Genomic DNA, 7,431 nt, shown 5'->3' with positions numbered 1-7,431 from the left:
CGGGGGCCAGTGTCGGCCGGATCCCGCCATTGCCACGGGGTGCGCTGGCAGTTGGGAGGGCGCCGGCCCAAACCGTCCATGTTGGAGGAAGGAGGCGGGGTGGGGGCAGGGCACCGATGGAGCTGGAGGAAGGAGGAGGCGGGACTCCGGTGGTGGAAGGAGGTGGAGAAGGAGGGTGTTCGATGGGGGAGATGGGGGTGGGGAAGAGGAGGTCGTGGGGCAGCGAGATGTGGAGAAGCGGATGTGGGTTTTTTGTTTGCAGTTCGCCTCGTTTTGGGTCTGTAGTGAGAGTCGGGTGGGTGGAGTAGTTCCTTCGGTGTGAGCAGAATAAGGTCAGTGTTATCAGAATAAGGTCTTAAGGGGTGTTATTAGAATAGACCCACCCTATATATTCAGCACATAGGGTGTAGAATAAGTTATTCTTTACCCGAGGTAATCTTACGATCATTTCATAAATAAATTACATTTTAAATATAAATAGCTACATTCATATTAATTCACTGCATGAAATTTGGCATAAGAAAAAAAATATAGGTCATAAGACCATAAATATTGCATTTCATGTACATTTTACACTATGTTTTTACATCTGTAATTTTACATAATATAAAAGAAATTTATGATGATTATAAGTTTTCTTACGTTCTCCTTTTACGTCTGAAATAAGATAAAATTTATGAAACGTAAAATTACGGTACATTGATGTTAAAATAGAGGGGGATAACAATAACTATTCCTCACCCAGGGTGAACTATTCTACACTGACGCTTAGAATAGTGTTACCATCTAGGCTTCCCCCGACCTAGCCGCCACCATGGGCGAAGCGACTAGGAAGGCGATCTTTTTCCACCGATCTCCGTCGGCGAGGGCGCTGGCCTCCTCTCTCTCTGGCTGCTGCTTCAGCAGCGGGAGGGAGGGGGGACCCCGTTCCTCCGCTCTGTAGTTAGACTTTGGATTTGTAGGTCGTGGTGCGCCGTTGGGGTGGTGGGAGCGGCGCCCAGACGAATAAATCTACCTCAACTCCACTCCCACACCGGTGGTGTCCTTTATGGCAGCGTCTCGAAGTTGGTGGCATCGTGTGTTTGTCGATCCTTCAGATCGGCGATGTTAGGGTTCATAGATGGAGTTCACGAGGCGGCGGCGGCGACTCCATCAGGTGTGTCTCTCCTTCTGCTCTGTCCCCGTTGCTGCGGCGTTGTCTCCGATGTCATGGTGGAGCAGGGAGGTTTTGTCATCCAGGAGTACACGCAGATGCTTGTCTACGGAAGTGACAGCTGGAAGATGGTGCATCTTGTGCTGGGTTTGTGGTTGGAGGCTAACAGTTATGGTTTCCTCCTCCGACGTCGTAGTCTTGCGGGGTTGTCAGTTCTAGAGTTCGATGGTGTCGGGGAGGCTGACCCACGAACACCTATGGGACCGGCGGACCGAGCCCCTTTCGGTTCGGCGGGGGGCGGAGATCGCACGAAGAGCGGATCGAGGCGAAGCACACGAGCGATTTACCCAGCTTCGGAGCTCTCCGGAGAGATAATACTCCTACTGCTGCATGTCTGATTGTATTGAGTTCTTGCTCGGGAGCGCTGAGTGCTACAGTACGCACTAGCTGCTAACGATACCGAGCGTGAGTGATTTCTGGTGTCGAACCCCCCTCTACGTTGCGCATGGGCCTCCTTTTATATGCTCAAGGGGTCACCGACAGGTGGCAACGCAGACAAGGGCAAAAATGGAAAAGGAATGCGGTTGGTACACCTACTTGTACAGTGTATCATACCTAACCCTGACGGCAGGGGACAAAGGCATTAAATGCCCGTCTGCGTCGCCCAAACAGTGCAAAAAGGGGCCGTCAGGGGCGCCACTGCTTGCCACGATGGTAATCTTGTCAGCGTCGCTTGCCACCTCGCACCGCTGGCTGCACAGCCTCTTGCCACGTGCGCCTGGAAAGGTCCTAGGGCGACACGTTGGTGGATGTGCTGGAGCGCGGGTATAGAGTGGTAGTTTGCCGCGGCAAGCGCCTTGCCGCGGTCATTGTCTTGTCGCGCCCGGAAGCTTGTCGCTCACCGGGCCTTGCCGGGGTGCGTGGCGCGTCGTGGCAAGTTCCTTGAAATGCCTTGGTGGCCTTCCCGGCAAGCTCCTCTTGCCGGGGTCTTGTCTCCTTGGCTTGAACACTTTGTTCTTGAATGGCTCCAAAGGAACCACGGAGGACCTTGGCGGTCACCCGGCAAGCCTTGCCGCGGGGTGCCGCGACTGCCCGTGCACAAGTTCGGGATACTAGGGTACCCCTACTCTAGTACACCGACAGGAGCCCCCGGGCCTGGGCCACACACGGTGCCGAGCGCTGTTGGGCCAGGCCCAAAACAGGGCACGGGCACGCGCGGCCTGGGTTACGCCGTATCTCACTCCGTATCCACCGCGCCCTCCCTTAACGGCACGCGTCGAATGCGGCGTCGTGGGAGAGATCATGGGTGGTTTCTTTATTCGGAAAAGCAGAACGTCCGCCCCCTCCCTCTTTATAAGCAGGGGAAACAGGGGCAGTTCGCCCATCTCGCCGTTGCTATTCCAATCTCAAAAATCTCCGCCGCTGCCCCATTCTTCCAAAGCCGAAAGAGAGCAGCGCTCCGCCCCCCATCGCCATCGGCGCCACCAACGCCGTCGATCTCCCCCACCACCTTTCGCCATGGCTCCGAAAGCCGGGAAGGCCGTGAAGTCGGCTGAGGCGCTGCGGCTTGAGGCGCTGCGAAAGGAGCGGGCAATCTTCCTCCCCGAGCTCGCCGCGAAGGAGCTGAGGGAGTACTACTACCTCTTCTGGTCGACGGAGACGCGAGCGCATCCGCGCACGAAGGTACTCTCCGCCGCCGCTTCGGAACGGGCTCCGAATGGATATCCCTTCTTCGCGCTGTTCTTCTACTGCGCCCTCTGCCCGTCCTTCTCTATGCCCAGATGTAGCTCTTTTCCACCACTTCTTTATGCCCAGAGTTGAGAGGGGGGAGCCTTTATCCGGCGGAATCGCCTGGATCTCGAGGGCCGGCAAGAAGGAAGCTTATCTGGAGGGAGAGGTCCGCAGCAAATGGGAGGAGTGGAGAGCAGACTGGTGCTGGATTGTCGAGGAGAACCCACAGCCATTCACCGCCCAGCGGCAAGCCCCAGCAGTGCGCGGCAACGATTGGAGCAGTGTGGCCCCGGAAGATGATAGGCTGAAGATTGCCGTCACCCAAATCTTGCGCCTCAGGCTTGCCGGGCTCACTATAGGCGCCGTAGGCGCAGATTTTCTTCGCCGCCGCATCGCCCCCCTGCAAGAGAGGAGGAGACCCGCCTGGGAGTTCGGGGGTCTGGCGGACATCATGAGGCTGAGCCCGGGCCTCAACTTCAACTTCACCGTCCTGGAACTAGACGCGATGCTCAAGGAATTGTTCAAGCACGACCCTCAACATCCCGAATGGTTCAGGTTGCCGAAGGGTGTCGTTCCGCTGTGCAACAATTCCTCGCTCGACCGCATCCGTGCAATGATGCCGTTGTGCGATTCGCATGGAATTGTCCCAACTTGGCAAGAGCTTGCAGACGACGTCGTGTAGGCGTTCTTTGACGGCTTGGTGGAGGTGGCGGTCCGCTCCGACGAACAGAAGAGCCTCACCCGCGACACCACTGATGCGGAGATGCAGCGCATCGCCACTAGGGCGGAAGAGGCGGCGGCAGCCGCTGCCGCGGGCGAGTTTGGATTCACCGTGGAGGAGGCATAGGCAGCAGAGGCGGCAAGCCTTGCCAAGCGAGAGTGGCTTGCCGGCGAGGAAGAACTTGTCGGGCCTGACGCCGAGTCGAGCGAGCCCGCCGAGGGTGCGAGCGGCCCGCCATCTTCAGGCAGCTTGCCGCAAGCAGAGCCCCCAGCTCAGCCCCCAGCTCCACCAAGAAGGCGTCTCCGCAAGGCCGGGGACGTAGCAGGGCGGCAGACGAGTCAACAGCCGTCGCGCCGCGCGACACGCTCCACCGCGACAAGCACTGTTGCCGCAAGAGCACGTCACGCCGCTGCGGCAACTGGAGCGGGGTCCTCCCGGACCACCGCTTCTGCTCCTGCCGCTGCCCCCGCCAAGCGGTCAAGGGAACCCACTCCTCCGCCTCGTCGCGCCGAAGGTGGGCCGGACTTCGACCTCTCCGCGCTCAGCTCCGACGAGGAAGAAGAAGAGTAAGATTCTTTGCTGTACTTGTAGTTCTTCAATTCTTGGTGTTTTTGTCTTGTATCTGACTTGCTTGACTCCGAACTCATTCCTTTTCAGGACTCTGGCCCAGAGAGCGGCAAAGAGAACCAAGGCTCCGGTGATTGTCATCGAGGACGAGCCCACCGCGACAGCAGGGGGCGCGCCCGAGACTACCTTGCCGGACCCGGCAATCATTCCCCAAAGCAGCCCCCAGCGTAAGTATATGGTTTACTTCTCGCTGTTAGGCGCGCATGGGTGCTCTTTCTTTGCTGACACCTGATTATTGGTTTGTGTAGGAGCAGAGCAGCCTCACCAGGAGCACCCGAAAGCCGCCCCCGAGATGCTATCTGCTTCGACTACACCGCCAAGGGAGGATTCCCCGGCAAGGGAGCGTTCTCCGGCAAGGGAGAAGTCTCCGGCAAGGGACAGTTCTCCGGCAAGAGACGGCACCAGCGACCCCCCGATGGTGGAGCTCATGACTGCAGATCCCAGTACAGGTAACCCTTCTTGCTTGAAAACTTCCCTTGGGTTCTTCTTCTTCTGATTTTCTTTTTGGATATTTGCTTGACTTTTCCCCCTCTTCCGACCGTCAGATCCACCTTCCACGGAGCCGATGGAGACCGAGGTTGCCGGCGAGGAGAGCGCGCGCGGCAACACCGACGATGTTGCTGCTACCGAAGAAGCAACCGACGCCGATGATCCTGCCGGCGAGGAGGCCGCCAAAGCTGCCGCCGCAGGGGCCGGCGAGGGGTCCGGCGATCGCACTGACAGCCCTGAGGCCGCAGGAGCGTCAGGCGCTACGCCGACCGCCGATCCCTCCGCCACTGCTGCAGCGCCAGGCTCCGAAGAGCCCCAGCCCGGCGCCTATTTGAAGGCCGGCGATGGCATCTTCATCAAGCTCCCCTGGGCGTCAAGCTCCAGGGCGCTGGTCGAAGGAGAAACCTTTGATGGAGAGGTGCTCGCCTCCGCTAGGCTGACGCTAGTAGACGCGCCGAGCAGCAGCAGCGGCGAGTCTGAGTTGGAGCAGCTGCTGCGGAAGCTGGTGTCGCTCTACCGCGCCCGACAAGCCAAGGTGGAATCCTGGGAAGCGCTTGTCGTGCAGGCGGGAGTGGGCATCGAGAAGCGCGCGAAGGAGCTCCGGAGTCGCAACCAGGAAGCTCTCTGGTCCCTGGCAGAGGAGCGGGAGCAACTCGCCGAGGTGCGGAAAGCCTTCCTCCTCGAGAAGGCTGAAGCCGAAGAGCAACAGCGGCTTGTCGCCGAGGAGTTGTTTGCGCGGGAAGGCGAGTTGGCGCAGCGGAAGGTTAACCTTGACAGCCACGAGGAGGAGCTTGATGCGTGCGAGCAAACATTTGGCGGGGCTCTCAAGGAAGCAGAGGATGCTGCCGCAGCTGCCGAAGCCGCCAAGAAGGAGCTAGAGACGAAGGTAGCGCAGCTGGAGGCCGATCTCAAGACGAGTGGTAAAGAGCTTGCCGCGCTCAAGCGTGAGCGCGAGAAGGACGCCTACGCCCATGGCGAGTTGCAGGGTCGTCTCATCGAGAAGGGCAAGGAGCTTAGCGCCGCCAAGGACTCCAACGCAGATCATGAGTGGAAGCTGGCTACTTTGACCAAGGCGCTGGATGGCGCCAAGGAGCAGGAGGTGGCCTTGAAGGAGGAGATCAAGGCCAATGAAGCGCTGCTGACGAGGGCCGCCGAAACCCAGAACACTTTTAGGGAGACTGTGGAACTCTGGACAGAGGGTCTCGTGAACATCGCCGCAGTTATTGATGGGGAGCTGGCGCAGCTGGGGGTGGAGGATCTCGGGTACTCCTCCGACGAGAACCTCCAACCCAGCGCCAAGCTCACCTTGTTCTTCAAAGGCGTGGCGACGGCCCTCCAGCGACTCCGAGAGAGGATCCCAAAGCAGCTGGCCGATGAGTCGCGCACGATCTGCGCGGGAGTTCTCCAAAAGGTGTTGGTGAAGGTGGCCTTCCGCAACCCGGGCCTCAACCTCACTAATGTCCTCAAGAAGCTGCCGCCAGATGCTGATCTGGAAGCGCTCAAGACCCTTGTCGCGCCCATTGTGGACAAGGTGAGCGAGCTCAAGAGGGTTGAGGGCGATCGCGTAGATTAGGCCGCCCGTTTCCTCCTTTTCTTGTCACTGCTAGTCATGTTACGGGAACAATCTATTAGAGCTGCGACAAGCTATCTTGTAATATAACTTTATTTTGGGTATCGATTGCCATGTTATTTCCTCTACTTGATTCCTTCCTTTGTATGTTTTTGCCTTACGCTTCTAGGGAACTTGTCGGCGCAGGCACCTTAGCCGCGAGTGCTGGGTGCGGGACATCAGCAGCCTACTGGCGGTGCCGCCACCGACAAGAAACCTTGTCGCAACTAGTCGCAGCTCAATTAAGTTGTTGAGCGGACTCGAAACAAAGTAAGGGTGCAACTAGCTACGAGTTGGTTCCTCTGCGCACAGGTTTTCCATACAAAGTACGGTCGTTCGAGGAAGATAACTAAAAAATTTTAAAACTGATTGCTCAAACTTTGGCAACTTAGCTTTTCTGTCGTTTGCTTCCCGGTAAGGCGAAACTTTCTTGAACGACGCCTGACCATTATCTTCTCCTCCCCCCGGCAAACTTGTGGGCGAGGAACCTTCCCTTTCTTTGAGAAAAAGAAAGAAGAGAAAATAAAGATATGAAGCCTTACGGCTCGTTATTGCTTACCGGGGGTAGGTGCTGCACAAAGTGTCAGATAACACATGCAAAAAATAGAAAGCATGAAATTGACAAGATGCGCGGAGCACATGAGCTTTACTTATGCACGGGGTCTGCGCCCGGCTTTGTACAAAGGATTACATGCAACAGCGGCAAGACTTGTACAAAAGGTGTTCCGGCAACCGCGCCCTACGGGTAAAACTTACGAAGATGCACAATATTCCAGGAGTTGCTCACCGGAGTGCCATCTTCGGTCTCAAGGCGGACAGCGCCAGGCCTAGTGACTCGTTTCACCCGGTAAGGGCCTTCCCACTTTGGCGTCAACTTGTTGGAATTCTTGGCGGACTGAACGCGCCGAAGAACAAGGTCGCCTTCCTCGAGACTTCTGGCATTAACTTTGCGGCTATGGTAGCGGCGCAAAGCTTGCTGGTATCGAGCAGCTCGTACAGCAGCCTGAAGACGGTCTTCCTCAAGGAGCAGCGCGTCATCTTGTCGCAGCTGCTCTTGCTCAAGCTCATCATAAGCGAGCACTCGAGGCGACCCGTATACGA

The sequence above is a fragment of the Triticum dicoccoides genome, chromosome 2B (genome assembly GCF_002162155.2).
Source record: "Triticum dicoccoides isolate Atlit2015 ecotype Zavitan chromosome 2B, WEW_v2.0, whole genome shotgun sequence".
Classification (NCBI taxonomy): Eukaryota; Viridiplantae; Streptophyta; class Magnoliopsida; order Poales; family Poaceae; genus Triticum; species Triticum dicoccoides.
This window is presented reverse-complemented; position numbering follows the sequence as displayed.